The 23,269-nt window shown below is 30.8% G+C and overlaps 1 protein-coding gene across 2 annotated transcripts in view; it reads left to right on the top strand.

Annotated features, from left to right (window-relative positions):
* Nucleotides 1–23,269, top strand: part of stan (Protocadherin-like wing polarity protein stan) — a 420,791-nt gene that overhangs the window by 267,370 nt on the left and 130,152 nt on the right. The window lies entirely within an intron of this gene.

Genomic DNA, 23,269 nt, shown 5'->3' on the forward strand with positions numbered 1-23,269 from the left:
AATGATTGCGAAAAAGGTTTTTGAAAATAGGAACGGTACCTGTTTTTTAAAGAAATTATTCTCAATTTCGTTTCTCAGAATCCAAAATACCGTCGCCAATAGCCCATTGTGCAGCTCTAGGGCGACGTAAACGAACAACAACAACAACAGAATCCTAAACATTTATATATTTTCTATCACATAATCTTTAATCTATTAATGTCTAGCGTTCTTTTTCGGGGTCTTTTAATGTTTGGGCTTATTAAATAACTTCGCGAAATGAAGTAAAATAGCAAATAAAAAATAATAAATTAAAAGTAATAGCTTAAAAAATAATAAATTAAAATGCATAATTATTCTTGAGTTTAGGAATTAAAAAAAAATTCATAAATTCAATTAGAAACTTCATTTTCTCTCTTTTTTCAGTGCAAAGTTCGCATAAGTTTAATTTTATAACAGTGCAGAAAAGAGTAACATCCATATAGAAAAAAAAATGGCAACAGAAAAATGTAAGAAATGGAGCGCTTCGCTAACCTTACCTTATATAAGCTACAAAATAAAATTATTGTGCAATATGTTGCATATGTAGCTTTTTACAATGTTGTTAAAGATTCTTATTTAAAAAAGTTATAAAATGCTGGTATATATAAAATAAAAATATTTGAATAAAAAATATTTTGGCTAAGATTTGTGTATCAAAATCCCACTTGACACAATAACATTCTATATTATATATACTTAAATGTGTCGTGCATATTTGAATGTCATGCATATTTGAATGTCACTCTAATTTGAACAGGATGTATTGGTGGTGTATTTAATGACGATCAAATCATAAATATCCCACCCTCAATACAACTGCAAATTGTCTGTAATATTATTTTAGGAAATCATGATTGATATATTACGTAAATAAATGGAACGTGAAATTCTCAATACCAGTAATACGAAAATTATTATAGAGGTATTGCTTAAACTTATGAAGTATAGAAATCATTAACGGAATATTATGGAAATCATCATGAATATGTCGTTTTTATTTTTTAAATTTTGAAAATCATTGTTGAAATAGGAACCGATTATCCGGAATGATCGGGACCATCGCTATTCCGGATAACTGATTTTTCCGGTTTTCTGAATCGCTACAAAAAGCCATTTTTTTTAATTGTTAAACCCAACTAAAAAAAAAAAAAAATTTGGAAATAATCTTAAAAAGAAGAAAAAACGATGAAGTAATACACTAATGATTATTTCCAAAATGATGGTAAGGTAAACATCTTTCAAAAAAGAAAGAAAAATCCTAAAATCTTATGAGGAAAAAAAAATTTTTTTTTAAATGGCGGGAAAATTTATCGAATTTCGTTCCGGTTTTTTGGTTTTCCGGTTTTCTGATTTCCGGATAACAGGTCCTGTACTGTAATACCAAAATCATTAAAATAACGTTGTTTAAATTTACAGAATGGAGAAATAATTTTAAAAATAATATGAGAATTACTATAAATATATTGATAATCATCATAGAAATAATCTGGTTATTATTTTTAATTTATTGTTTAAATCTATGGAATAAGGAGATCATTTTAAGAATAATATAGAAATTAATAATAGGTATATTGTTTCGATATTTTAGGAAAATAATTATGTTTAAATGCATTCTGGAAATCCTTATAAATATTTTTAAATTTATAGAATATAAAAATCGCCATAGATATATTGTTTGAAATTCTATAACGGATACCTAAAAAAACATGAATATTTGAATGCTAATCTAATTTGCATTAAATTTTCATGGCGTTACATTTAATGATGACACTTAAATTGGAAATATACGACCCTTAAATAAAACCGTAGATTAGATTTAATTTAATTGTTTAAGAAATATCAAATCGTTTAAGCAAAGGGAAGAATACATTAAAAAAATCAAAAAAACATGACCAATTTAAGACTGTCGCTTTTGAGAATTGTTTCCGAAATTTATTTAAAAATGTCTTGAAAAGTCTTAACTCATTTACTTCCTGCTGTAAATAAAGGAAAAGATTTATTTGATTTTAAAATAAATATTTAAATTTTTCTAAAACTCATATCTAAAAGATGCGTTTATATCTTTGTATTAAGCAAAAAAATTATGACGTTTTTGAAAAGTAGAAAGAGGAAGAGAAAAAAAAGTCTCTCGAAATGCAATTATGCAAATTTTTGTCCTGAAGGCGATTATTAAATTTTTATCTAATCTATATTCTTTTTCCTTTTTTTTACGAGAAAGGGAGAGTTCCAAATTCTTTATAAAAGCAGTTAAGGGTTTTCTTCTTGTCTTTAAAATATTTATATTTATCTTAAATAAATAAACAGTTTTGATATTTTCCTGCGAAAATGAACTGCTTTTTTTGTAAACCGATTACTGCTGAATGATCACTGTATAACTGCAGAGCTGCAGTTATTTCAGAAATGTTTATCATAATATCTTTAAGCATTTTCGTCATAGTTTTTAATTATCTAAAATTTTAACATTAAACGTTTTCTAATTTAAATAGTAATTCTTTTTATCAAAGCGTGTCTTAGATGTAGTGCTATTTAAGATGCATTTTTATAGCTAGAAATGTTGATTACAAAGCCTGTTTCAATTAAAAACAAAAAAATTTTTTATAGTGCCTAAGTATTTATTTAATTCTAATTTAATTTATTTGCTATCACTTTTACTGCAAAATCTTTTAAGCGTCTTAAGTCATAACGAAAGTGACTCTTGAAATGAAATTTTTTTGATGCTTTAGAAATAAAACAAGTTTTAACTTATCCAAATATGAATATTTTTATATCCAAATATGAATATATTAGATTTTCAAACCTAAGTTTTTACAGAAACAAAATATTTTGCTGATTCGGCAAAAGGTTGTTCATTACTGCTTAGTGCACAATTACGCGTTCCTATCTCTACTGTTATTACGACCTATTCTATTATTCTATAGTATTATTCTAGATATAGCGAATGAAAAAATGAGTTAGAGAGTGAATGAATGAAGGAAGGAAGGGATGGCTCAAGAGGGATATTAGCCTCGCCTTCTGATGACTCAACTCCGGTTTGATTTAAGGTGATGATTGGTCGTTCCATCTATTGCATCTTGCTCTCTCCTACCACAGTGCTGAGGTAAAATACTTTGTGAAAAAGGAAGAGTTAGCCAGAAATCCCTTGATGGGTTTAGTTATTCTTTCCACCTACCTAACCGGGAGAGGTTTTAGTGGTTTTACTTTCCACGTAGCGCAAATATTCACCACGTAGGCAGCATAGCTCCAGTGATTGATTCAGGAATTCCCTTATCTTCCAAGTTGGGTTCAAAATTACAGATTTATGAAATTAAAAAGTACTATCTACGTGTACTTCTCAATCAACGTGGTCGCAAATATTCACCACGTAGGCAGCGTAGCTCCAGTGATTGATCCAGGAATTCTCTTGTCTTCCAAGTTGGGTTCAAAATTACAGATTTATGAAATTAAAAAGTACTATCTACGTGTACTTTTCAATCAACGTGGTCGCAAATATTCACTACGTAGGCAGCATAGCTCCAGTGATTGATCCAGGAATTCCCTTGTCTTCCAAGTTGGGTTCAAAATTACAGATTTATGAAATTGAAAAGTACTATCTACGTGTACTTCTCAATCAACGTGGTCGTAAATATTCACCACTTAGGCAGCGTAGCTCCAGTGATTGATCCAGGAATTCCCTTGTCTTCCAAGTTGGGTTCAAAATTACAGATTTATGAAATTGAAAAGTACTATCTACGTGTACTTTTCAATCAACGTGGTCGCAAATATTCACCGCGTAGGCAGCGTAGCTCCAGTGATTGATCCAGGAATTCCCTTGTCTTCCAAGTTGGGTTCAAAATTACAGATTTATGAAATTGAAAAGTACTATCCACGTGTACTTTTCAATCAACGTGATCGAAAATATTCACCAAGTAGGCAGCGTAGCTCCAGTGATTGATCCAGGAATTCCCTTGTCTTCCAAGTTGGGTTCAAAATTACAGATTTATGAAATTGAAAAGTACTATCTACGTGTACTTTTCAATCAACGTGGTCGCAAATATTCACCAAGTAGGCAGCGTAGCTCCAGTGATTGATCCAGGAATTCCCTCGTCTTCCAAGTTGGGTTCAAAATTACAGATTTATGAAATTGAAAAGTACTATCTACGTGTACTTTTCAATCAACGTGGTCGCAAATATTCACCACGTAGGCAGTGTAGCTCCAATGATTGATCCAGGAATACTCTTGTCTTCCAAGTTGGGTTCAAAATTACAGATTTATGAAATTGAAAAGTACTATCTACGTGTACTTTTCAATCAACGTGGTCGCAAATATTCACCACGTAGGCAGCGTAGCTCCAGTGATTGATCCAGGAATTCCCTCGTCTTCCAAGTTGGGTTCAAGATTACAGATTTGTGAAATTTAAAAGTATAGCTGCAAATCCAATGTGTATCACCAGTTCTACGCTAGCGATGCACGTTAAATCTGTCGAGTCTCAAAGTCCTCCATGTTCCCATAGCAAATCAATACCTCTGGGGGTACTGAATTGGAGATTGATCGTTCTCTGATTCAGGTCAAAAATTACGATCTGTGGATAAATGAATGGATGTTATGAATGGATCCACCCTATAAACGGGCGTGACGTATGGGTGTGGCAGAAGTCGAATTCTTGACCAATGATGGCGCCACTGGGAAACACGAACAATGGCACCCCCCCCTGCCTTAATGGCATAAGTCAACAACAACGCTAGTGATAAAATAAATTTTTAAAAAAAATCATGTGAATTATTGGAGCAAGGAGAGAAAGGAAGTGCTGAATGAGTGTAATGAATCAATGAATTAGTAGATTAGTGAATCAGTGAATTAATGAAGGTACGAATCAGGAAAATGGAGAATTCATTTGTACATGAATATTTAAAAAAGTTTAAGTTTATGAGTTGTTGTATAGCTGTGGACCAGGAGTTTTGAATATTTTTTCTTTACTTTTTTTGAGTCTTGATATTATTTAAAAAATAGGCTTGAAATTCATTATCATCCATATCTTAAGTGAAGTGTAATACTGTAAAATGTTTATTTTCTGAGGCTTCTTTTTAATGAAATTAAAAAAAAGCAGCAAAAATTTGAAGCCTGCAATCGTGTCTTTTGAGCGTGAAAATCTGCAAAACCAGAAACCGTGTCCAAAGTAAAAGCAGAGCTATCTAAAAATCGCTGATTTCAGCACACCATCCTTTGGAATATCATCACTCTTTTCAATTTTTTTTTGTTCTAAATCCGAAAGATCGATTTTCAAGGGAGGCACTGGATGTGTATCTCTATCAGTTATGATAAAGCTGTATCAAGAGATCAATGTGTCAGCGAAAAAAATATTCTTTTTTTCTTCTATTCACTGGAAAAAGAACTTTTTATGTATAAAACACACACAGTTGAAAAGATATGGAAGTACAAGTGGGGTAAAAATCTAAAGAACATTTTTTTTTCTGGGTAAGATTTTTTTTTTTTGGAAGATGATGCTTGCGTTTTATATTATAATTTTTTTTTTTATCTTTTCGCAGCGTCCAAGAAAACTGTTGAATCTGTCGACTGTAAAATATTAGATTTTTTTCGATGCTTTGACTTGTTTAACTAATTCTTAAAAATTGCTGCAACTTTGTTTTATAAATTTCGACTCTCTTATGATGAATTTGCGGCTTAAAGTGTGTGACGATTTCAAATGTTTTTTTCTTCGTCATATCAAAAATATCTTCTGTTTTTCAAACGTTTTTTCTTAAATATTTTTCCTTGATCAAACTTAGTTATTATATGTTATCGGGTGAGGTAATTTTGTTATGAAATAAAGTTTTTTATCACTGTTATATTTTAACTAAAGTATTTCAAAAATTTCATTTTTTGTGTGGTTATAATTACGTTATTTTAGAACAAATTTTGTTCCTTCTTTGGAAATTGTTTTAGCGAAATAATATTTTTTAAGATATTTCTATGAGCTTTTTAAAAATGTTTTAATGTACAGCAATCGTACTGTTAAATATGGACCTAAAATGATCTGATATTAAGGTTCAATGTTTGACCTATTTTTCTGAGAGTATAGAAAGAAAATGTTAAGTTTTTTGGGAGTGTTGATTGCACAATATTATGGTTTGACTTGAACGAAAATTTGATTCAGTTTAACACTTAATCAAGTGGCAACACATTTTCAAGATGGTATGGTTTTAAGTACCGATATTAAGGTTGAACATTAAACCAATTTTTCTGAGAGGGTATATATGATTATTTCGAATTTATTGTAGTAGTAGATACTTGAGATGAGCTCGTGCTCGCTTTTGGATGTCCGAGCCAGCAGAAATTTAATCCGAGTCCTAGATACATCGGATTACTCAGAGATATACGTCGGATAAAGGTCAAATTATACGGCCTTGTCACTTCATCTTTGATGCATAAACGAGGTAACTTGCAACCTTTTATATCGCTAATCTGTGAACCAAAAAGCGACACGACAAACTGAAGATGGCTAAAACGAAAATTAAAAGCGAAAATAATTAGCGCAACAATTATCGCTGCCTCTCAACCAGAAGTAGCAGTTCTCTATTAATTTGTATACCTCATACATTTTTAATCTTTCATACTCAACTAAACCAAGCCCTTACTTAAAAGTAGTAAAAAAATGAAAATTTTATCATGAACTTGAGCCCGTCTCAAGATGATTAAAACAAAAATTAAAAGCAAAAATAATTAGCGCAATGACAATTATCGCTTGCCTCTCAACCAGAAGTAGCAGTTCTCTATTAATTTGTATACCTCATAACTTTTTAATCTTTCATACTCAATAACTAAACCAAGCCCTTACTTAAAAGTAGTAAAAAAATGAAAATTTTATCGAGCCCGTCTCAAGATGACTAAAACAAAAACTCAAAACGGAAATAATTAGCGCAATTAGAATTATAGTTTGCCTAACAACCAGAAGTGGCAGTTTTCTATAAATTTGCGTACCGTATAAATTTTGAATCTTTTGTACTCCAATAACTAAACCAAGCGTTTGCTTAAAAGTAGTAAAAAAAAATGAAAATTTTATCGTGAACTTGAGCCCGTCTCAAGATGACTAAAACAAAAATTAGAAACGAAAATAATTAGCGCAATGACAATTATCGTTTGCCTCTCTCAACCAGAAATAGCAGTTCTCTATAAATTTGTATACCTTATAAATTTTGAATCTTTTGTACTCCAATAACTAAACCAAGCGTTTGCTTAAAAGTAATAAAAAAAATGAAAATTTTGTCATGAACTTGAGCCCGTCTCAAAATGACTAAAACAAAAATTAAAAACGAAAATAATTAGCGCAATTATAATTATCGTTTGCCTAACAACCAGAAGTAGCAGTTCTCTATAAATTTGTATACCTTATAAATTTTGAATTTTATACTCAATAACTAAACCAAGCGTAGTACTAAACCAAGCGTAGTACTTAAAAGTAGTAAAAAAATTAAAATTTTGACATGAACTTGAGCCCGCCCGAGCCGGCAGTCTTTTTTCAGTAAACGAATGAGCCCCTGGGCTCATCTCAAATTTAGTAGATATCATGATACTGTAAGTAAGAGCTGGTTTTTTTAGTGTGTATTTAAGGAAATTCCGACTTATGTAAGAGTGTATATTGTACTATATCGTAGTTAAGAACCGATATTTTTGAGAGTGTAGTAAGAAATATTTCAATTCAATGAGAGTGTAGATTACACGATACAGTAATTCTGAACTGATTTTTATGAGAGTAAAGATTGCACAACAGTTTGTTTCAAACAACTCAACTTAACACTTAATCAAGATTGCGACAAATTGATAATATCTTACCGTTTTATGTACTGTAATTGAATATTCAACAGATTTTTTGAAAATGTAGTACAGAAAATTTCAAATATTACGGAAATGTAGATTACACGATACTTTTGTTAAGAACCGATTTTTCTGAGAGTGTAATCAAGAAAATTGTGACTTTCATGTGAATGCAGATTACATGATTTTATAATTAAGAACGATTTTCAGAGAATGTCATTAAAAAAAATTCCTACATTTATGACCGTTTATATATTATACAATACTATTGCTTAAAACTGATTTTTCTGAGATCTTATGGTTAAGAAAATTCTGGATTTTATGTGTAAATTACACGATGCTAATGTTAATCAATTTTTCTGCGAGTGAAATTTGAAAAATAAAAAAAAATTCATCAGAGCTTTCTCTCTGAAAGATTAAGTAATTAAAATTTTTATAAAAGCTGTTTATATGTACCAAAATAAGCTGTCAATTAAACTTTATTTTCTTCCTTTAAAAATCGGATAAAATTTAAATGACAATTCCTGAAATCGTTTGTCTTACTGGGTGAAAACAAAATTACATATTTAATTGTTTCGAAAAGGAAAGAAATATTTCTTTTTACGAATTACATTTAAGCCTCAGACAAAACAGAAAGCAAACACACGTTTTTTTTTCCAAGCGTAATTAATTTGTCTTATCCCCTAATAATCATTCTGATTAAAGAGTAATTAAAGAAAACCGTATTTCGAACGATTAGTGATTTCTGCTTCGATTCTTTAGTAATTACGTGTTACCCTAACATTCCAAAAGGGAAGGGGAGAAAAATCGTATAATTGATTTAGAAGAAAACTATTCGCTTCGGGGGTAATTGAAGAAACTTTTTGCCTTTTGCGTTTTTTTTTATTTCTAAGATATAATAGCTAATTATTGATTTTATTGACGCCTTTTGTGTTGTTATATGTAATTTTAATGCAATTTGGTTACTTTTTTCTTGTTATTAGCTTGTAAAAAAGTAAAAGTATTTGTTTTTGTAGTTTGGTTTATTCCCTATTATCACTTTTATAAAATAGCTCTAGGTAATGAAATTACTAATTTGCATTGCTTAATTAATGTATTATATGCTGATTACTTTCGTTTCTCAAATATCTAGCTAATTGAAAAATTATTATTTGAGTGATAGGAATAGCGGTTGTTTCGATTTTATGAAATAAAGTAAAGTGTATGTTTAAAGTAAATTAATTGGTCGTTAAAAATAGTGTAATTTCAAAAATAAATTATTGATCCAAATATTTTTGTTAAATTAACCCTTTGGGTATTGAGATAACAAACTTTTGTTGTCAGTTGGACGTTGACCTAAAAATACAGTTTTCCTTAAATGTAATTCTTAGGTGAATTACATTACTTATAATTTCTTAGGTACAATTTACATATAACTTTTTTTGTGAGTATCATTTCATTATTATTGAATATCAAGGTGTTATGTGAATATCATTTTTATTGATAATTTGAATTCTTCGCTATGTAAGGAAATAAGAATATCTTACTTAAATATTGCCTTATGAGAAAGAAAGATGTTGGAATGCGTTAATCCCTTTCTTTAATCACTACTTAAAATTAGTGAAGGTACGACTTTTAGAATCCCTTAAATAAGTTCGTGTCTTACAAAAATATATCAACTCTTGATACAGATTTGAATTGTTGCATTTATGATGTTTTGTACCACGAAATATCATAATTATCCACGAAATATCATAATATCGAAATATCATTAAAAAAAAACACAAATTTGTCTTGGGAAGCACTGCACTAAGGCTTTAGTAATTTATTGTATTTTATTGATGAACTACCAAACTAAGTCTTATGACCGAAAGATAAAACAGATTGCGTATAAATGTGTTAGTCCCTAATCATTTTAATCGCATAAATAGAAATGTTTGACAAATTCAAATATCTGTCAACTCTCGCTCTTTGAATTTGGATTTTTAAGCGACACTTTCCCAACAAAAGTAAAAGAATTGAGATTTCAGTCTTGGGAAGCACTTTTCAAAGGTTTCGTAATTTATTGGACTGATTAACTATTAAATGAAGTTTTATTTTCGAAAAATAATTTATTGCTGAAAAAGGATGTTTTTTTTCTAATCTTTTGAATCTCATAAACATATTCGCGTTTTGCAGAATTCAAATAGTCAACTCTCACTCTTTTGAATTTGTATTTTTAAGCGACATTTTCTCAGTAAAAGAATACAGATTTCCGTCTTGGGGAGCACTTTTCAAAGGTTTCGTAATTTATTGTACTGATTAACTATTAAATGAAGTTTTATTTTCGAAAAATAATTTATTGCTGAAAAAGGATGTTTTTTTTCTAATCTTTTGAATCTCATAAACATATTCGCGTTTTGCAGAATTCAAATAGTCAACTCTCACTCTTTTGAATTTGTATTTTTAAGCGACATTTTCTCAGTAAAAGAATACAGATTTCCGTCTTGGGGAGCACTTTTCAAAGGTTGCGTAATTTATTGCGTTGATTAACTACCAGACTAAGTTTTATTTTCGAAAAATAATTTGTTGTTTAAAAAAGTCTTCTAATTTTATTTTTTTTTAATCTCATAAATAAGTTCTTGTTTTACAAAAATCTGTCAACTGCAGTTAAAAAAAACTTTCATCGTTTTCTTTTTGAGTCTTTCTCAAGTATCAACTCTTGAAACATTTCTTAATTGAAAAAAAAAGGAGTTAATCTTATTCGACTTTGAATTTTTGTTACTAGAACCTTCTTTAATGAATTAATCCTCTCCTTTTTTATCCTTTTTTCACTTTAATAATTAATTGCTCCAAGTGTCAGTTACAGGCACCTAAAACTACATTTTTTAAAAATCTAGTTCATTAAGGTTATTAATTTGGAGCTCTATGCAGATTAGGATGCAATTATGCTCGCTTATAATTAACTGGCGTAATAAATTATTTTGTGTTCACTTTTGGCGAGATAGGGAATTTTTGACCAGTAAGAAACATATTTTTTTGCTTGTTTGAAATTAGCATAATAATGACTTATTTACTTTTTGATGTTTATAAGTGTCAGTGTTTTTAACATGGATCTTAATTACATTATTTCAAGTCGTGATTAATGTTTTCATATAAATTTTATAGTTCCTAAGATAAAGTAATTTTCTGCACACTCTAAACTTCAGGGAAGAGCCTTTTTCATAGTTATTTTTTACTATTTAAGTAACGTGAGAGTGTGAAATAATATTTTTAGATTCGTTTGTCTATTTTAAATAATTGATAAATCCCTTTTGTAATTAGTTTCATCTGTGAAACATATTGCCATATTAAAGTTTTATTCTTGGATTACATCTCCATTTTTATAATTTTAATAGAGAAATATGTCTCAATTTTGTAGATTTCTGGATGAGTTTTTTACTGACTATTTACTGACTAGTTTCATTTGCGATATAACGATATTTTTCTATATTTTATAGTCTCATCGGTGGAATATATTTTCCTTTTATAGTTTGATTGATGGGACATATCAACATTCTATAGTTTTATTTATGGAATATATCTCCATTTTATAGTTTCATTGGGGAAATATATTTCCTTCATTTTATAATCATATGAGTGAACAGCTTTTATAATGTTCTCTTTGTTGATTTCTTACAGAAATGCGTCTTCATTTTATTGTTTTATTTGCAATATTTCGATACATTTTACAGTTTCATGACTATATATCTCCAATTTATAGTTTTCTTGTTAGAATACTTATCGATTTTATAGTTTAATTAGTGTAATCTGTATGCGTTTTAGAGTTTTATTAGAAAAGCGTTTCTTTATTTTACAGTTCAATTTTAAAATTATCTCCATTTTGCATATTTATAAGAAAAATTTATTTTCATTTAATTAGCTATTCAGTAATTACATAAACACATTTTTATTAGATATAAGGGAATTTATTGTTTATATCATGGTTTAACATTCTACTACTTTCATTTTTAATTCTAATCATGCTAATTATTGTATTTTATTTTTGAATAAAGGTTTTAACAATTTTTACGACTAATGCTTACTTAAAATAGTCTTGTACAAGTTTTTATACTCTAAGCAAGCTTAAACGTTACCATTTTACAAATTTTTTATTAGGTTAAGGAGGATTTGTTATGTATTTTTGTGGTATTTTAAAATTTCTCTACTTTCATTTTTGATTTTTATCCTAACACTCAAACAAACAAAAAAATTGTATTTCGTGATTAAATTAAATTTTTATCAATATTTATAATCATTTTCAACGCATGTTTTTGATTCATTATTATTAATTTTTTTAAATAGTTGAACAAAATTATAATTTTTCATTTTCTTGTGCCACGCTCGTTTCTTAAAAAGAAATTAGACGTCGGCCAATTATCTTTCTCTTTCTTCCGTGAAAAACGTTTAAAACTACTTTTCAAAAGATTCTATTTTTAAAACAAGCTCTTTTAAATAGAATTTCTTCTTAGAATGATTATATCCATTTCGTTCTCATTACAATAACACTGGAGAGACGAAACAATACGCGGGACTCATTAAATGAAATTCGAAAAAAAAAAAAAAAAAAAAACATTCTAAGAAAATTACAAGGAATCAAAATGAACTCCCAACAAAAGGAACGGAAAATAAACATTGGGGATCTCTAAATTAAAACTTTTATTTATTCTTTAAAATTTATTTATTTTCATTTTGTATTGAAGGGCACTTATTTTATTCGATCTTGTGGTATAACAATGGAAGACTATTTTTGTCGGATGTAAATTAAAATTTTGCGTGTTTTATTTCGATGAAAATGTCAATTTCATTGTTCATCTTGTAAAAAAATCTGTTTAAATTGCTTTAAAAATATCAAAAGAGAGGTAGAACCTTTTTTTCTTTCGTTTGATTGTTGCTGTACATAAATCTCATTATAGAATACCACGTAACTACTTTGTCCATATAAGACAAAGGCCTGTTCTTTCTAGAATTTCTTTATACCTCTGCTCGAAATTAACTGTTTTTATTAATTGAAAATCTAATTTATTTTTATTTATTTAAAAATAATTTATTTTTATTGATTCATATATAAGAGTAGAAAAAAATTATTAAAATAAAAAAATTTTTTTAAAAATTTACAAAATATATATTAAAAAGCCGGCAAACAAACAAAAAAAAAAAAAATGAAAATATGAAATCTCTTCATCATCTCACACGATTTTATCCGTAAAAAGAAGTGCTTTCTAATATTGTATCAATGTAGCCGAAGCAAATTATATGAGTTCTATATACTTGCAGCTTATGCGCAGTAAATAAAACAATAAAACTCTTATTAATTTTCTTCATTTTTCTCTTTTTTTTTTCTTTTTATCCTTATCAGTCATAAGATAACTCTCGTTATTTTATGACTACCCATGTATTTAAATAAACATAAAGCTGGCAAATGAGACTGTGGTTTCAAAATTATTTGCCAAAACACTGTAATTGGCAATTTTCTTAATAAAACTTTCTATTTTACTCAACTCTACTTTCTCAACTTTCGTCCTCAGATTCTCAATGAAGTGTTAAGCCTTCAAATAAACATTTGGCATTTTTATTCTAACATGAGGAAATCTGAACTAGATTTTTATCCCTATTCCCAGAGGTGCAATGAAGGATCCGTGATCCCGAACTTCCGAATCCACCCTAATCACTACCCATAGACTTAGTTATTCCCCAGTGACTACTGATGAAGGGAAAATAAAATTCTTATTCCCCACTTTTACGTGGGAAGTTCCCTTTACGATTTCAACAGTTTCTTCTGATACGTGAGTCTCGTTTTCTTAGTTTTGCTGTGTTGCAGTTCCTAAAATTGGTGTTTTTCTTTTCTTTTTTAGTTTTTAATTCTTTGGGGACCTTCGTTTCGTTGCAGTTTGTAATTTGAGAGTAAATAACGATTTTCTATATCGAAATTCTTGAGTTTCGTAATCAGACGATTTTTCACTTTCGGTAATGCTTTTTTTTTTAAGCCATCAGTTATTGAATCATTATTGGATTTCACTGCCGATTTTAGTGTATTTAGTATTTCATCTCGTGAATAAAAAAGTTTTTGTGACTTGGTTCTTATTAGTCCGTCTTTGGATCATTAGGAAAGTGTATTTTAAACTAGTGAATAGATGTCAATGAAGATGTGGCGAAGGCGAGGACAGAACCCCAAACTTTCTTCTCTGTAACGTCGGGTGTTTCTCAATTAAAGTTAGTCACCTAGCTAGGTTATTTTATTATACAGGGTTGCTACAGTTATACTCACTCAATTATGTAGGGTAATTAAAGTGAAAGAATATGATGTCGCAAGAACAATACTATGCTTTGACATTAGACAGTACAGCTCTTGCTGAATTGTGAAGCTTTAGTTATGGAATACAGCTTAATGATTTTAATGGAATGTAGTCTACATAGCGTGAGAGATTGAAAATACTAGAGTTTCCAGTGAGTCATATGGAAATGAGATGTGGGATTCTGCCATCTGTACTAGTCTTTACGTATTAGTATCTCTCTTTTGGTCTCCACGTGAATCACTATTCCACCGTTAATAACCTTCCTAAGGCCTTTCACTTCAATTTGGAGTTTTGAGGGATTGATGTATGCTTCAATTGATTTCTCAGTTTCCCCTGACGTGCAGTCAGTCTTGGGCCTCACAATGAGGACGTGCTTTGACTTGACTTTGGGAACTCTGGCTCGCAATGTACTTTTAGCTATTTCAGCATACGTTTTGAGCAATTTCTTCGTCTTTTTGCTGATCATTTCATTCAGTGCTCTTTCTGCTTCTGCTTGAAGCCCCTTAGTGTGAGACAGTCTCGTTTTGCCTAGTGACTGTTTCTTGGTACTTGAGAGCTATTCTAGTAAGCTCAGTAACATTTGCTGCACTCATCTTTTCCCCTACATTTTGCCCTGTGAATCTTAAAAATTGCTCAGTTAGTACCGATGCTTCTTTTGTCCATTCCTTTTATGACACTCCAAATGAGTCGTTAAAGTTCTCTAGAACAGAGTCTGATTCCTCCTCGCTACTAATGGGGAGCTCAAAAACAGTTGGCTCAAAATTAAATCGGAAGGAATTTCAATCGTTCAAATAAGCTCTTTAAGGCAACGGCAAATCGTCGTCTTCGGTCTAAAGCTCCCTCTGTCTGCGTTGTCCACCTGATGGACTGGTGTTCACCCTTTTACCACCTTGAGGTGCAGAATAAGAATGTGACTGCTTTTTATAATGGAAATTGAGAGACCCTTAAGGAAATCGACTCCGGGAATAGACTCTAGGCCCTTGCTCCATCGAGAATATTCGTTCTCGAAATACTTTAATAGCTAGTTCAAATTCTAAGGAGCATGAGGGAGTGTAGCGAAGATATAAAGAAAACCCCGTAAGCAATGTGTTATGTTTCTAAGATAAAGATCACCCAGCCTCGAAAAATTAGTTTGCTTTATGAAGCGTCTCTGCAGACGCGATGTGAGGATTCGAGACATATTTCTGCAGCGAACAGATGTGACATGCCTTGTCGACGCTTAGCGGGCGCCCTAAAATTGTAGTCTTTCAGTGAGTATAAGGAACAGAGAATAACTCATAAATAAGGCAATTTTGATGCTTTTGGATTCTTTTTTTCAAAACTTCTAACTAGAATTTTGTATTCTTAGACTCAGACTTTCACTTGGTACGTAAAGAATAGGCGTTATTATAGAGAAATGTGCAGCTAAACAGGCAGTCTGAATCAGGCTTAGGAAAATTATGGCATGCGATATTTTTGCGATTGGAAAGCGGCAAATATATGTGGGCAAGCGAGGTATCGATGGTGAGTTTGCCGGCCACTTGTTCTGGATAGTCTCTGGTGGAAGAAGCGGTGTGCGTTGTATTGCTGTTGAAGTTTAGTTATGCAATCTTGATAATGTGGTATTTCACTACGATTGGTTGAAGAGAATAAACCTACTTTTGCTTTGTGCCGCTTACAAAATAAAATTTTTGTGTGCTGTCCCCTCACCGACTCGTCAAATTCGATGATTTTTTAGTATGTAAGAAAATATGGTTTAAAATTAAAAGAGTTTTCTCAATATTCTGAAGTAAGAAAAATACATAACTAAAAAAATACCTATTACTAATCAAATGAAATTATTACACTTAACTTTTATTTGACATTAGCTTATAGAACAACACTTAATATATATATATATATATATATATATATATATATATATAATTTCCTTAATTAGTTCCTATTTGTTACTATCTAGTGCAAAATATGCTTCCAAATTCCATTACTTAAGAATTTCTTATAATAACAGATAATAAAGCAGACATGTAAACTTCATCGTTTAATAACTGCTCTGTTCACTTATTCATTTCAAATTGCGTTCGCAATATTTTTGCAAAAAGTAGTTTTTATTAGGATTTATCTCCGTACTTTTCTAATCCTTGCTTTGTTTGTTTTTGGAATCGCGTGATAAAACTCACCGCATTAAATGAGTTTCTTTCGAAAAGAATTTTTCTCACAGAAGCTTTTCTAGATCACTTTTCTTTTCAAACCGAAAACAATTGTACCGTTCTCTTGTATTATGTTGAGATGAGTCGAAAGATTGTGTGATCTGAAGTTAAAAGACTCTTAAATACCCTGAGGTGCTGCTGCAGACTTTGCTGTTACTCTCTTTCTGGCAAATGGTAAAAGGTGGAGAAAAAAAAGAGAGCAAACAGTGGATAGTGAACAAAGTACCTGATCCTGTCTTAATCACTATTCCCCTGAGAACTGTTATTCTCTGCTGGAGTGGAGAGAACTGTTACAACATCTAGGGAGAACAGTTCCAATCAAGTTCCGCTCTTAACTGATCCCAAATTCAGAGTGCGTTTCACAGTTTCCTGAATTCCCATTTGGAAATTCCAAAAGTTTTCTTCATTCCGTTGTGTAAAGCTTTGCAGAATCTTTTTATACGAAAAAAATCGATACAATAATGGGATCTATTGTTATCTTTATTTAAGTATCGTTTTTGTGGCTGTGGCATAGATTTACTAAAATATTTTTTAATTTTGTTTGGCTCATACGTGACTTTGGTAGATAAAACGCAAGAATTTTTGGTTAATTAATAATTTTTTTTCAAAGTTACAACCTCTGAACACTTTCTGTTACATGTATTTCCAAAGTGAAAATTGCCACCTTCGTTGTTCAATGATGTTCAATGTTTTGATTCTGTATTGTGTTACTTGTTTTGAGAAGACTCCGTCGGAAGTTTTAGAAAGCTTGTCCTATCTACAAAATGTATCAATGTATCTTTTATATCATGTAATGTATTAATCCAGGGGTGTCAAACTCGCGGCCCGTGGGCCGCATGAGGCCCGAGATGAACATTTTTGTGGCCCAGTCAATATATCCAAATAAGCCAAGTAAAAATAAATCAATAAGCCAAGTAAAAATGAATCAATAAGCCAATAAGCAAAGTAAAATAAGTAAGTAAAAATAAGTCAATAAGCAAAGTAAAAATAAAATAGAAATGTGAATTAAAAACGAAACCAGTGTATAAAATTATAATATACTTCATTTATAAACTATACGGATCATTTTAAATCGTACGCGCGAAAATTTAACATTCTAATTGGCTGAAATGGAGTCCGTTTTACACTAAGCTATCAATTAGATAGTACACATTCAGGTTTATCCTACTATAGAGAAATAATGTAGGACCACCTTTAGCCCTCAAAACTGCTAGCACCCGCCGTGGTATTGATTCCACAAGGTGCTGATAGGTAGTCTAAAGTATCTGGTACCAGGCGCTCACCAACTGGTCCTGCAATTCCCTCACGTTGCGAGGGGGTAGCGTGACAGCACGAATTTGGTTTTCCAACTAGGACCACAAATACTCTATTGAATTAAGGTCAGGTGAATTTGGGGGCCAAGACATGACTTGAAAGTCACTGGAATGTTCCTCGACGATTCGACCCTTATGACATGGTGCATTATCCTGTTGGTAAGCACCATCCTCCGCAGGAAAAACTGTTAACCGCAACTTATAAAACTTAATTATGCTTTGTAAATTTTATACATGTATCTATCAAAAAGTGGTACTTTATAAAGAAAAATGTTTAATTGCGTAATCACGTTTTTAAACAAATATGCTATGGAATCCCTCTATCAATATGTTAAGTTAGATTTTTGATACATGCTATTATTGCCGTTGTTATTAAGTATACAATTGCATTATTTTCTTTATGAGATAAAAAATGGAAGTTTTTTACAAAAAAGATATCATATTTTTAACTAAGCAAAATAGAAGAATAAAGCGAGTAAAAAAGGATTAAAACTTTATTTGTACGCTATATTTTTTTAGAAGTATCTTTCCAACCAAGTGGATCCTTTCAATTGCTATCCACTCCCTATGGAAGTTATTATTCGAGAGAGAACAATACCCTTTCTTCCCATTCCTGTCTCACTGATGGAAATAAATGTACACCGTCAGTCTCATGTGCATAAGTGATATCAGAAATAAAAAGAGAAACGGCATCCAGAAAAGCGTAAATCGCTGTTGGAAAGTGTCTTTTCACCATTTTACTTTCCAAATCATCATCCAGCTACATAAATCCGGGACAGTCAAAATACCCCGGACAATTCCCACACCCGGGTTTTTATCCGGGTCCTTTCCATTGTCTCGACTCTTGCCAGATACTTGCTGAAGGCAGATAGACACACCATTTTATCTTGGAGAAAGATTCTTTTTGCCTTTTAGGGTCTTACAGCATTATCGTCACTTATCTACCTTTCGAGGGAATAGCTTTCGTTTTTTTGGCTTTACCTCAGAAATTTCTTTCCCGCTTTATTTATTTTTTTTTTTATTTATCTAACAATTCCGGCTTTACCTTTGCATGCGCTATTCCTTTGTGTCTTTGTCTGATTTCCCACTTTGTTTTCTTCTCTCATTGTGAACTTTTTCCTTTTCTTTGGAAAGTGTGACTGTGCATACCTGTTTAAATTCCGGACCTCGACTGAATTTGAATATTTTTCCCGGAAACATCCCGAGCATTCAGCCCTTTGTATGCTTTTCCTCCTCCCCCTTAGTCTGTTTTTTTTCTTCAGGAAAAGCTTTTACTTGATTTAAATTTGGGAGTTTCCAACTTCCGCTTTTTTTTCCCTTCCTGACAGCTTTGTATTGAAATCTTTAACTCGCTGTTGCGGAATTCTTTATTGGGAATAGGCAGATGAACCTGACAGCTGGCATCAGTCTTTAATCTAGTGCTTTCTCGGATGCTGAAGATTTTGTTTAGTTTTGAAGTTGCTACTTGCAGTGCTTTTTTTTTCTTCAGTTTTCTTAATTATTTTCAATGAAGTTAAAGGCTCAATGCGTTATTTATTTGCATAAGTAAAATTTTCGTATTATTATGCAGCCTTATGTTTGATATCTCGCTTCTGATCTAATAAAACTTTGCAAAACATTTTTCTGTTTTTTTTTTTTTTTACTTTTGACTAAATTCTTTAAACTGATTCTAAGTTGCATCAAGTTCTTTTTTTAAATTTAAGAAGAAAAAAAATTTAGAAAATTTCCGGAATATCTCTTTCCATTGACCTTTAGTGTTTTCATATTAGTTTCATTTTTGGAATTATTTTCTTATCCAACTCGATTTTTTCAAATCACTGTCACAATTTTTCCAAAAAAGAAATTGCTTTTCTTTTTTTAATCTTTTATTGATTTTGACTAAATTTGGGATTGATTTTGATTAAATTTGAGATTGCTAATTTCAAAAATGGATGCAAATGTTTTATTTTAAGAGCTCAAGCTTAAAGGTTTGAGCTTAGCATTTAGTAGTTACAATCAATTAAAAATGGGCTTCCTTTCTGTTGATTGAAAATATTTACTTGGTACAGGAATATGACTTGATTATAAATAAAACTCCTTGACTTTCTTATTATAAATTTCTATTTATTATAAGAATCTTGATTATAATTGTTTATCTTTGTTTTCCGTAGACTGAATGAGTCAAACTTATAATTATTTTCTTGATTAAACTACACTTTTGACCAACTACACTCCATCGTTAAACCATAGTTGGGTGAACTGAACCATAACTCGGTGAAAATTTGCAGCAACTTTAGTTAAGTGCTAATTTAAACCATGTACACGTTCATGTTGAAGCACTGTAACACTTAATCGAGTTTGGGAAGGACAATAATGTGGTTTAACTTAGGCTTATGAGACATTTGAATTTTGATATGATTTAACGAATTGTGCTGTATTAGGGTTTAGGAGAAAAATGAATAACGATATGGTTTAACGCATTTCAAAAATTTCTAACAACCTACTAAGATATTTTCTAAATTGCAACTAATTAAATAATTTGAGAAAAATGTACCAGCAAATCTAAGATTAATTTAAAAAAGGATGCTTCGTGTTTTTATTTTAAATTTAGGCCTTATTTAATTAGAATATTTCAAGTTTGCGAACTAAACTCTGCTGTTCATGATCTAATGAAGGAAAATCCTTGCATCCATGTGCCCTCTAGTACATTATACTTAAATACATGTTGCTATCTAGTACTCTGTCAGACTAAAAGTGTCCGGACATCTAATGGTACAGAAAAGGAGAATGTTAAGTAGGAGAGAGTGGGGTCAATTGTAACAGGGTACGATTGTAACAGACCAAAAATTTCGAATGTCGGGTTCTAGATTTGGTTCCTAGGTGGAGCACAAGGTGTATTTAATAAATCTACGTGTACACCCCTGCTGGCAAACATTTTTATGTACTTTTGAAAGAGTTACATCACAAAAGATATTTTAACTCCAAGCAAGTACTTTTTTTGGTATAAGAATATTATATTGCAATAAAGTAATTTTGTTTAAATAAATAAAAATTATTAACCGAATATGTAAGTGGACACCTTAATTAACATTTCAAAAAAAAGATTAGTTTTGTTAATTAACTAGCATTGTTTTTAACAAATGAAGCTGAAATGGCGTCTTGGGGACGATTGTAACAATAAGTAAAGGGACGATTGTAACAGCTGAAAATAAATAATCTTATGTTTGCAAACCATTACTTAACTCTTTAAGAACCACCAATAGTTTCCTACATCATTTATATTACGTTGTATGTGCATTATTTTATTTGTCACCTTTCACAGCATAAATTAAAATTTTTAACCCCTTAAAGTTAAAAGTTTAACCCTTTAGGTCTCTGCTCATTATTATTTTTACTCCTAAAATATCACTACTATTTTGATCAATAAAAAAATATATCAAAACTATGATAATATGTATAATTAACTATGTTGTAGTTGAATTTATGAACTGTTACAATTGACCCCGTAAGTGGGGACAATTGTAACAAGTGCACGACTGTCAAAAATTGTTAATAACTAATATAATAACATTTAAAATAAGGTATTTATTTTTTTTTCTAGTTGAGAATAGTCTACTTTACTCTTCTGTCAATTAATACTAATAATATATTGGATTTTTTGTTAGTTAAAAATAGTCAAGTAAAAAATGTTACAATTGACCCCACTCTCCCGATTAGCACTTCGATTAGGCGACATTATTAATATGATGTCTCCTAATCGGAGGGGATGATTTGTCGCATCACTCCCTTTTTCATCGATGGCAGTCTACAAATGTCTGTGGAAATTTTCCATGGGAACTAAATTCTAGATTGCATAATCTACTGTTTATCTGTCTGTACATGATCTGTATTCAGTTAAACTAACAGCTGAAGTGAGAGCTGGCATTGACAATAATTGATTTGGCTATCTACTTAATCTACATTTTTAATCGTTCCCAAAATATTCTATGGAATTTAACTCAGGCCAGTGCAAATCGTCAAACCATCTCTGCCCAAGTTTTGATGTGAGCTGTTATCCTGATGGCTGCACTTTTGGCTAAATAGTGTACATTAAAATCTTCGGACATAGGTTGTAATGTAAACTATGAATGCAAGCTATTACGTGAAAGTTCATGAATACAGTTTGTAAGCAAATAAATAAACATCCATGATTTAAAGTTGCAATCAAGTGCTTGAAAATCTACAAACACCTGTCAGTAGTAATTTAGTACATGAATCGTTTGACTGAAAGGTTAATTTAGTTAATTATTATTTGCTTTCTAAACTTATTACCATCAGTAGTAATATGAGAATGAACAGTTTAAGAGCGAGGTAAGCGGAAACGAAGTGTTTGAAAAAAAAGAGCCTGGGGCGATATATATTTAGAGCTTCTAAGAACTAAGAAGAATTTGTCTGAAAAATCCCGCTTCAAGTTAATAACATATTGAAGAAATTGTTTTTTGAAAGGTGCAATTTTCATGCAATATCTCAACAATTTTTGTGGATATTGCGAAATGTTATGCTAAAAACAAATATCTTTTTTCTGTAAAATGTTGTCGTTTTAAGGCTCGACAAGAACATTTTTTCTCTTTTGAAAACTTATTAGAAGAAAAGGAAAAACACTCGAATGTTCATTGGAGTAAAACGCGGAAGGATCGCATACAAAATTCTTTTCCGAAAGGCCCCCCTCTTGCTGAAGGTCTTTTAAACATTTCTTTAAGTTCGACCGAGTATTCGAAAAGAAATTTTCGGAGAATTAACTGAACCGTGTATGTTATTTACGGAGCATGCTTCGCTAAACCACAAATAAACCTCCTCTTGTATTGTCTGCTTTTTAAAACAACTCAAAACTGTTGGAGTGTGCAGCCACTTTTACTCAAACAAAAAGCACAAAAATGTGTTCTAAAGGTCCAATGATAATCGATTCTTTTTTTTCTTAAAAGGGGGAAAAAACTTTTTGCCATTTTTTCCACTAAATGTCTGATTTCAAAGCCATTGTTGTAGAAATACATTTTCCTGAAGAAAAGCCATTTCTTTGACATTATTTATTTATTTCTTGCCTTTTAAATCGATGGAGTTGGCAATTTACAGCAATTCAGCGAGGAACTGTTTATTGTTTACGGTCTAAATTTTCTTTTCCATTAATCTTTCACATTGTGAGCAGCTGATAATTTTGGTATTATCCATTTTATCACTTACTGTTAGTTGGATATAATTCTACAAATGTTGTGTTGAACATGCCAAAATATGCGATAATTGTCTAACATAAGTAGAATTTATTATATCTATCTTATTATATAAAACGCTAATACGTACGTATGTATGTATGTATCAATAAAACCGATGATATTTCTTTTCTCGCGCTGGCAACAGTTTTCATTTTTAATTGATTGGATTCGGCGCGCAAGAGCACGTAGTGAGCAACCAGATAACAATAACCAGAGTGAGCATTATCAGGTTGTTCGATTCAGATTCATGCACTAAAAACATGACAATATTTAATTTAAACTCAATTAGGAATTAATTAATTAATTGAAGTGAGCATGCTTTAAAAGGCCGCTGTTGAATTGATATTTTTCTACTGGGAGCTACCTAAACGTCTAAAAAACGTTTAAGTGTTTGTATTGAATGCATTGAATTTTTTTATATTTCGCGTTTATTTATGCA

Source organism: Parasteatoda tepidariorum, chromosome 10 (genome assembly GCF_982258835.1).
Source record: "Parasteatoda tepidariorum strain Cologne lab strain chromosome 10, Ptep-v5.0, whole genome shotgun sequence".
NCBI classification, from domain to species: domain Eukaryota; kingdom Metazoa; phylum Arthropoda; class Arachnida; order Araneae; family Theridiidae; genus Parasteatoda; species Parasteatoda tepidariorum.